The 10,554-nt window shown below is 37.9% G+C and overlaps 1 non-coding gene across 1 annotated transcript; it reads right to left on the bottom strand.

The window, feature by feature from the left end:
* Nucleotides 1–5,195: 5,195 nt before the first annotated feature.
* LOC146926769 (small nucleolar RNA R71) lies at nucleotides 5,196–5,302 on the bottom strand. The gene has a single exon (XR_015009056.1). It is a non-coding gene; the product is annotated as a small nucleolar RNA R71 (small nucleolar RNA).
* Nucleotides 5,303–10,554: the final 5,252 nt, after the last annotated feature.

The following is a 10,554-nucleotide window of genomic DNA, read 5'->3' on the forward strand; positions in this document are numbered from 1 at the left end:
TTACTTGGCCGATGTTTTCTATTGATGACATATTGTACACACATAAATCACAGCTTGCCCTGCACTTTTATTACTTAGGTTTGGGCCTGTTGGAATTGAAAAATTTGAGATGGAGGTGATTATTGAGTGATAAATTTTAATACGAAAACTGGCTATATGATTCTCTGTATAATGCATCTAATATTTGTCAGTACTGTACCTATTAATCTGTGTTTTCTATTGAAACATAATAATGAGTTCTTCATTGTGAAAATTTGAGTTGAGTTGCTCTAATTTTGTAATTTTTAAATGATTTGTACCATTGTGAAAATTTGTCCATTCAAAGAAAAAAAAGGCATATTTTATTTGGTACTGTACCAGGCTAGTAAGCAGAAAGTTCAAAACATTAAGAAAAACGAGGTAATTCACATCGGTGCGAATTCACCTGATGTAAAAGGTGTTATAGCACACTAAAACTCACATCAGTGCAGATTAATGCCGATGTGAATAACACATATTTGACATCGGCTACCTTTGTACAGCCGATGTGAAATCCTATCTTTTCACGCTATTGCAGCTCATATCACATCAGTGGCTGTCCGCCCGATGTGGTTTTCGACATATCACAACGGGTCATGGCCCGATGTGAAAAGTGAATGACATATAACATCACCTTTAGTTACATCGGTTGGCACCCGATGTGAAATGTCGTTTTCGACCGATGTGAAATGTCATTTCTGTAGTAGTGTATGTTGCTATTAAATCCTTGTCAGTTTATAATAATATGTTGTGTGAATATTTTGTATAATTGCTTGGCTGCTTAGCTTGTTTAAAATGTAGAATAAGTATCTATTAACCATTGTTGGATGTTTGGCTCTAATGAATTGGAGGAATTTGTCTTCATGATATTATAAGTTTGAAGATGATATTTTTTTAAGGTAATTTCCTGGAGAACAATTATCGTAGAGGTAAAGTCATTCACTGTTAAATATTCGTATAGGAAAAATTAAATTGTCCTTGTTTTGGGAAGATAATACATTATTTAGAATTGAGATGCAAGGAAAACCTAAACAGAATAATAGAATGTGTAAGGTGGAAGTGTGAAACTGATTTATGAGCAAGGGACATATATCAGTAATTGAGAGTATATAGACTAGAGCAAGTTTTACACTGAAAATCCATGTATAGAGACTGAGAGATTGTATGGGAACAGACCCAAAATATTATTTGAACAATCGACGTTTCAAAAACTCTTTTAAATGACTCCTAGATTTTGCATGCACATCTTGGTATAAGGTATAATTTTGGGAAGCTTGAATGGTTTATGTTTGAATTAAGTTACTTGGAAATTGATTTTGATTGTTTAGATAGCATATAAACAATCTGCCGTTGAAGTGAAATTTTTTTACTGGGTGGTGCTTGGAAATGTCTTTATTTGGTATTTTACCAGTGATGGTTTTTGTCTATTCAATGATTCCTTCAGTTCTATTCTTGTTTTTGTCTACTCAAAGTAATGCATTCATTTCACAAAAATGAGTTTTAACTAGAGCTCGTTATTCTTTCAAAAAAAAAAAAAAAAACTAGAGCTCGTTAATATTTGGTATGAAGGATTATTTCAAAATCATATTTTAATTTTCTGTCGTGGGTTCTATATTATGTTTGCTGCAACATAGAAATAATGCAGTCCACAGACTAATTTGCTGGATTTTTTTTGAAGAAATTTTACTGGATTTGTTTTCTTCTCCGCTGCAATTTTATTTCACAAGTTTGTATAAGAAATACAAGACTGAGTGGACCGGGCGCTTAGCTCACGTGCTTAACCGTCTCCTTTCATAATCTATCTGCTGCCTTGCACAGAAATGTATAGTTGACTGTGCTTGTACCAGCATCATCTCAACACTTTTAAAATTCTTATACACATGTTCGCAGTCACTGTGTCTGATGGTATTGTTCTTGTTGTTGCCATCACAATGACCAATTGACCATGATTTGTGTTCTTGCCTTCTAGGAATGTATTTCTACCACTCACCATAAGAAAATTCAACCATCCTTTTGGACTTGAAAGTTAGTTATTCACTAGTTGAAAGAAGGTGATTCTATTTTCAAGATTTGGCTTAAGTTAGCATTATGATTAATAATAATTTTATTGGGAATGATTTTGATACTATTAGTGTATGCAAGTATGAGTATCTAGAAATAATTAAGGAAGTATTTTATAATTTTATTTTAAACTGTAATTTGTTACTGTTACTTAACACAATTTTTTTTTCTAACATGAGTGTTGTTGGATACATTGGCAAAAAGAGGATCGAACATGACAGGAAGCTGGAAGCAATGGTTCTCTTCCGATATTATTGTACATTTTACTCTTCGTAACGTTGGATGGGAGTTTAGTTTCCATTGTGGACTCTGATGGGAAGCCAAATACCAAAAGAATGAAGAATGGTACAACAAAATGAGAACTAAGAAAAAACACAAGTGACTTGAATTTTGCAGAATGCTAACACCCATTAAAGTTATTGTAACTTTCAATCTAGCCAGAGTCCATTGCCAAGACAATGCCTTTATTTCCACGAGCAATTCTTCCGACATCTTCACCGTATTGTTGAAGATTCTACAATTAACCTCATTCCAGATTACCAAAATTGTTGCTTGCCACAACAACAACAACAACAACAACCAAGCCTTATCCCACTAAGTGGGGTCGGCTACATGGATCAAATGCCGCCATAATGTTCTATCAAAGACCATATTTGGATCCAACTCATTGACCTCTAAATCTTTTCTAATGGTTTCTCTAATGGTTTTCTTAGGTCTTCCTCTACCTCTTTTAACCTGACTCTCCTCCATTTGATCTACTCTTCTTACCACGGCGTCTACTGGTCTTCTCTCTACATGTCCAAACCATCTAAGCCTATTTTCTACCAACTTTTCTACTATAGGTGCTACCCCCACTCTCTCTCTAATGATGTCATTCCTAATCCTATCATGTCTAGTCTTACCACTCATCCAACGCAACATCCTCATCTCCGCTACGCTTACTTTACTCTCGTGTTGGCTCTTAACCGCCCAACACTCCGTACCATACAACATTGCCGGTCTGACTGCTGTCCGATAGAACTTTCCTTTCAGCTAAGTTGTGGAAATACTTCTTCCATCGATCCTTAATATCTCTCTCTTGCACCAAAACCAAAATTGTTGCTTGCCAAATCAAACAAAATCCTTGCCCAAACCGTCTCACCAATCCAACATTACAAGTGTAATAACAAATTTGGAGGCGTAATAAACATGAAATCTAACTGTCGCACCACCAAATTCCATACCCTACTGGTCACATCGCAAAACAAAGAGGTTATTTGTATTTTCCGCTATCGAGTCACATAAAACGCAGTTTCTGATGAGTCATAGATAGTATTATTTATTGCCTTATTTAGTTTAGTTTTATTTTAGATTTGATTTTATTTTATTGCATTTTATTTTAGTTTAGAATATTTTACTTCAAATTGTCTTTTATTTTATTTTAGGAATAAATATATGGTGGAAGGTGCCTTGGAGCAAAAGAAAGAGGACTGGAGCAAAATACAGCGCAAGAATACGAAGATACGGGGCAAAAATACATTTCCCCTTACCAGAAGCTTGGCACGGCCCGTGCCAACATGTGGCACGGCCGTGCCCGTCCCCAGAACCACTTTTGCTGCTTTTTCTTCAAGGCCAAGTTACCCTGTTGCAGCTTTACCGTTTTATCCTTTTAGTTGCTTAGTTTCTAAGTCGAATGTAAAGCTATAAATAGAGTAGCTCTCCACCATAAACAATCATCCTTTACTTTGTTTATTTCAAGTATTATTTTAATAAAAGTCTTTTATTTCTCTTTTACTTTCTTTGCAATTTATTTTACCGTACTTCTCTCTTCTTCCTCCATGTCTACGATGAACATGAGTGAGTAGACTTCTTAGTCTTAGGATTATTGGGGAGTCTAATGACTCAATCCTAAACAAAACAAGCTTAAACCCTAATTTCCATGTAACCCTAATTTCTAATCTAGATTCACCGCCTTAACGTGGATTAACAATTATCAAACTGTGGAAGCGAAAGCGGAGGGTTTGATAATCGTTAATCCATCATCCCAAACATCAATTCATAAAGCGAGAGCGGAGCTTTGATGTTGGAACAAGTGAATCTAGACAATAGTTGCAAAACAGTGAAATAGTCTTTGCAACTATTGAGACAAAGAGTAGTTTCAATCCTCTATGCATCTTCTAGTAATCATGTCAGTGAAATAGGCTTGGTTGCTAGAAGTAAACTCTCACCGGACTTTCATCGGAAAGGTGAGGGGCTAAGGGAAACCGGTCTTTAGAAATTAGTGTGTAAACCATGAAATTAGAAGTTTAGGTTTTGTCAAGTGAAGGATTAGTTATTAAGATGAACCAATGATCCTAAGGCCCCTTTATTATTATTGTTTTTACCTTCAGCAATCAAATCCTTTCTAATCAACTTTCTCTCCTCTAATCATTCATTAAAAGTTAATTAAATTGACCAACTCCCTAGCGGAACGATACTCTACTTACTACTATTACTTCGATAGGCCGTGCGCTTGCGGTTTGGCTCTATCAAGTTTTTGGCGCCGTTGCCGGGGAGTTAACTAATTTGATTAGCTTTTTCTTAGTGATTAGAATTCTCTCTTCTTCTTTCTCTTTTCTTTTTTATTTTTATTTTTTCCTTTTTATTTTTCTGTTATCATTAACTTCTTGGGTTCTCAACCTTGTATGCGAAGAACTAGAAATCAAGCGGTATTCATACCCGAGATCGAAAGGTTCTTACATAGGAGGAGGAGAGCAGCACAAAATAACACCGCCATGGCCAATCGCACTCTCAAAGAGTATGCAACGCCGTCTACGGCTGAGCCACAAGCTGTTATTGTGTACCCAACGGTTGAGGATGACAACTTTGAAATCAAGCCTGCCCTACTTAACTTGGTGCAGCAAAACCAATTCTCGGGATCCCCCACAGAGGATCCCAATCTTCACATCTCTGTTTTCCTACGAATTAGTGGAACCATGAAGGAGAACCAAGAGGCCGTAAGACTTCATCTCTTTCCCTTTTCCTTAAGGGATAGAGCTAGCGCTTGGTTCCATTCCCTCGAAGTCGGTTCCATTACTTCATGGGATCAGATGAGGCAAGCATTCCTTGCCCGTTTCTTTCCACCATCTAAAACCGCTAAACTTAGAGACCAAATCACACGGTTCAATCAAAAAGATGGGGAATCTCTCTATGAGGCGTGGGAGCGTTTCAAAGAAATGCTAAGACTTTGCCCCCACCATGGCCTAGAGAAGTGGCTTATAGTCCACACTTTTTATAATGGCTTGTCTTATACCACTAAGATGTCTGTTGATGCAGCTGCAGGTGGAGCACTTATGAACAAAAACTACACGGAGGCGTATGCCCTAATTGAAGACATGGCTCAAAATCATTATAAATGGACCGACGAGAGAGCCATCTCTAGTTCTTCATCCTCCAAAAAGGAGGCAGGTATACACGAAGTCTCTAACTATGATCACCTTGCTTCTAAAATTGATACACTAACTGAAAAACTTGAAAAATTCAATGTTAGTGCCATCAATTCTGCATCTACTCCTTCTTGTGAAATATGTGGTATAGCTGGTCATGCTGGTGTTGATTGCCAACTAGGTAGTGCTACTAACGGTATTGAGCAAATGAACTATGCTCAATACAACCAAGGGATGAGACAAAATCAAAATTTTTATAAAAATCAAAATCCCTATGGACAACAAGTAGCACCACCCGGTTATGCAAACAACCAAAGATTCACTCAAAAATCCAATTTGGAAATTTTGTTGGAAAACTCTATTGCCAACCAAAACAAACAACTTCAAGAACTCAAAAACCAAACTGGATTTCTGAATGATTCTCTTTCCAAGCTCAATACCAAGGTTGATTCTATTGCTACTCACTCTAAAATGCTTGAAACACAAATCGCCCAAATAGCCCAACAAGTGGCTACATCTTCCCAAACACCGGGAGTCTTTCCTGGTCAAACCGAAGCCAACCCCAAAGCCCAAGTTAATGTCATATCTTTTAGGGGTAGTAAGTTAGGTGAAACTTTTGCTAAGGTTAAAAACATTGGGAAAGAGAATGTCAAGCCCTTAGGTGATAAAGTTGTGATAGAAGAAGCTAAACCACTTGAAGAAAACAAAACCCCATCCCCCTTAAATCCCGAAAAGCTTAAGTTAGAGGGTAAGTTTGAAAAATTTGTTAACATACTTAGGAAGATTTGCATTAAACTTCCCTTTGCTGAAGCTTTGTCTAGGATGCCACTATATGCCAAGTTTTTAAAGGAAATTTTTTCAAAGAAAAGGGCTATAGAGCATAATGAGACAATAGCCTTGGCTAAGGAAACTAATGCAATCGTCCAAGAAGCAACCCCTAAGCTTAGAGATCCAGGTAGCTTTGCCATACCATGTGAAATCAGGAATGAATCCATAAACAAAGCCTTATGTGACTTAGGAGCTAGTGTTAGTTTGCTGCCTTTGTCTCTTCTTAAAAGGATAGGGATAGGAGAGTTGAAACCTACCGAGATGGAATTAAAAATAGCTGATCGTTCTACCATGAAACTTGTAGGATTTGTCGAGGACATACCTGTTAAGATAGAGGGGATATACATCCCCACTGATTTTGTAGTCGTTGACATTGAAGAGGACGATGACGTCCCTATAATCCTAGGTAGACCGTTCCTCGCAACTGCAGGAGCCCTCATTGATGTTAAACTTGGTAGGATCGTCTTTCAAGTGAGTGATAAGATGGTAGGATTTGAGTTGGAAAACGTTATGAAAGGTCCCGCTCTTTACTCTTGTTGCATGCTTAACGATCATGTTGTGAAAGAACGTTTTATAGCGCCATCTACACAACATGATATCTTTGATCCATTCTAAGGACTCTTTCTAACCGTCAAGCTAATGACATTAAAAGAGCGCTTCGTGGGAGGCAACCCACGCATTTAATTGTTTTTGTTTTGTTTTTCTTTGTTTTAATTTGTTTTGTAGGTAATTGTCCAAGTATGATTCGAGAAAAATCAAGAAAATGAAAAATTTTGAAGTCCCTCTGACCAGAGTGTTGGCACGGCCCGTGCTGGATCTGGCACGGCCGTGCCAGTGTTTTTGAAGAAAAGAAGGTTGGGAGCCACAGAAAGTTGGCACGGCCCGTGCCAAGGGTGGCACGGCCGTGCCCGTGTTCTGGCCTTTTTAAAACCAAATTTTTCTTCTTCTTCTCCATTCATTCTCAAACCACAAACCTCTCTCTACCTTCAAACTTCTCTCTAAACCTCCATAACCTTCAAACCTTCAAACCTCCATATCTCACTCAAATCTTCATCAATCTACTCCATTCTTTCACCAATCAATCACAAACTTCATCCAAAACAAAAATCACCAATCAAAAACAACTTTCATCCACCCAAACCCATAATTCACCAAAACCCTAATCCTTCAAAACCTAACCCAATCACCACAAAACCTCAACCAATCTCCATAACTAAACCCATAAACCTTACTTAAACATCCACCCCAACCCTAAACCAATCCTTTCCACCAAAAATCTTCCCAAACCCCAAACTTTCATACCAACCATAACCAAGGTCAAATGGCTTCAAGAAGAAGAAGTGGAAAGGAACCAGCAAGTTCTTCCGGTCCTCCCCCAAAGAAGCAAACACAAGTCAAGAATCATGGAATTCAGTTCAAAGACAACAAACAAAGGGACAGGTACAAAATTCTTACTTCTAAAACCTTACATCCCTCTAGATATCCTGATTCCTATGATTTGCAAGTGCTAGGGCTTAGAGATGATGTTTTTAGGTTGATAGGTAGGCTAGGTTGGACTGATATGCTAACACCTTTGAGGGGTTATGAGAATTTTACTTATGAATTTTTAAGCTCACTTGTTTTCACTAAAGATAAGTTGAATTTTGATAACCCTAACCATAGAGTTGTTTTCCGGTTAATGAACATTGATTATAATATGTCTCTTCAGCACTTTTGTGAAGCCTTAGGTTTTGTCAATGAGGGGTATATTCATGATCATTGGGATGATAGTCTAAAACCGGATAACTATGACCCAGCTGCCTTTTGGAACCGTATCACCGGTCTAGATAACTATGTCCCTAGAGCCAACAAAGCTAGCAACATTCACAACCCCGTACTTAGGTACCTTCAGAGGGTCATGGCTTGCACTATTTGGGGTAGAACCGAGCTAGGAAACACTAGAACCGATGAGTTGTTCATAACCACCCCGTCAACACTGGCTTTTATTTGATTGATTACCTAGACTTTGTAGCTACTAGACCAGCCGGTAGGGGAGACATAGTGGTGGGTGGCATCATTACATACATAGCTCGACGTTTTGGTGTGAGTGAGGATGAGGGGATCAAACCAATTGAGGGAAACAATAAGCTTAACCGGGAAACCCTCATTGCTATGAATTTCATTAAACATCGTCCACCACTCCATTACCAACTTAAGCTAAATGTGCCAATCGTGTTTTTATTGCCTAACCCATCTCGGACTACCACCGAGGTGGAAGAAAATTGGTTGTATGTTGATGATGTGCAGGTTCTAGAACAACAAGATGATGAAGGAGAGGGTGCTAGCTTGCACCATGATGAGGGAGAAGGTGCTAACTTGCACCAAGAGGGGCACCATGGCCATGAAGCCGATGAACTTAATGAAAATCAAAGATGGACATGGATTCACAATGAAATCGAGAGGATGAGCACCGAGCAACAAAGGCAAGGTGTTGAGATCTCCGGCCTTCGCAATGAAGTTCAAAGGGGCAACCGTGTCAATGATGAAAATAATGAGATGCTCCGTCGGATGATGCAACACCTCCAACTTCAAGGTCCTCCTTACGGACCTCAATAAACAAATGTGAGCTTTCCTCTTCCTCTCTTCCCTTCTTCTTCTCCCTATATCTCTCATTCTTCTACTCATCTCCTTCTTTCATATTCTTCTACTCCTCCTTCTTCTCCTTTTTTTATTTTCTTTTTCTTTTGAATCATTGAGGACAATGCTTCCCCTAAGTGTGGGGGGGGCCTAATAAAGTGTCTAGAGTCGTAGTGTTCCCAAACTCCCTTGAACTTTATTCTTTTGTTTTGTTTTTATAGCAAGAGGCATGACTAAGTAGCTTGTTTTTAATGTAAATATGGCATAAAATTTTTGTTTTGTCTCTTCTCTAAAGGTTGTCTCTGGTACATGAAAATAGTTTCTTGTGTTTCTTATGTTCTTGCTATACCCATATCATGTTTTATTGTGAAAATCTCCAATGAGAAAAGCACCCGGTTGCAATCCTTGAGTAAATGTATGAATAGGTATTTTAAGGAACACGTTCTATCTTTAGTGTTAACTTAGACCCTTTAAAGTCTTAAGAGTAAAAGTAGTATAAGTTTGTGTGGGAAAATTAATCAAATTGTTCTTAATTGTTATATTCTTATTAATTTGTTAATGTTAAATGGGGCGGGAGAATGGCACCAACATATGGGGGAAAAGGACAATTACATCCTGACTTCCTAATTGTGGTGGTGACTCCTTAATTTGAACTTAAAGTGAAACAAATTCATCAATGCTAGGGGGAAAGGACAATTACATCCAAAAAGACTTCCTACGCGGAGATGAAACAAATAAATAATTTTGCAGCACTGCTTAGGGTGATTTTGAATCTAGGGGGAAAGGACAATTACATCCGAGAAGACTTCCTACGAGGATAGATAGCCCCTAAGCATCTGCAGCCCCTTTGTGCTTAATTGTTATATCTAATTTAATTTTAATTCCCATCACTCTTATATGAAATGAAGAAAGGACTTTTCTCGGTTACTTTAGCACCAAGGATAGAACCTATTCCTCATAATATCTGTCTTATACAGGAGCAAGAAAAGGGTTGGACTGCACACACACACTCACTTGAGACTTGATGTTGGGTAGAATAGGTTCATGAGAAGTGTTTGAAATTGAGATTAGTGTACTTGAGGCAAAACCTTTCTTTGAGACTTATGTTCTTAATATTGCCATAAATCAATCTTCGTTGCTGCTATGCTTGCTGCCTTTTGCTTGAGGACAAGCAAAGATTCAAGTGTGGGGGAGTTTGATGAGTCATAGATAGTATTATTTATTGCCTTATTTAGTTTAGTTTTATTTTAGATTTGATTTTATTTTATTGCATTTTATTTTAGTTTAGAATATTTTACTTCAAATTGTCTTTTATTTTATTTTAGGAATAAATATATGGTGGAAGGTGCCTTGGAGCAAAAGAAAGAGGACTGGAGCAAAATACAGCGCAAGAATACGAAGATACGGGGCAAAAATACATTTCCCCTTACCAGAAGCTTGGCACGGCCCGTGCCAACATGTGGCACGGCCGTGCCCGTCCCCAGAACCACTTTTGCTGCTTTTTCTTCAAGGCCAAGTTACCCTGTTGCAGCTTTACCGTTTTATCCTTTTAGTTGCTTAGTTTCTAAGTCGAATGTAAAGCTATAAATAGAGTAGCTCTCCACCATAAACAATCATCCTTTACTTT

This window comes from Medicago sativa, chromosome 4, assembly GCF_051527215.1.
Source record: "Medicago sativa cultivar Bolivia chromosome 4, Bolivia_mono, whole genome shotgun sequence".
Taxonomy (NCBI): domain Eukaryota; kingdom Viridiplantae; phylum Streptophyta; class Magnoliopsida; order Fabales; family Fabaceae; genus Medicago; species Medicago sativa.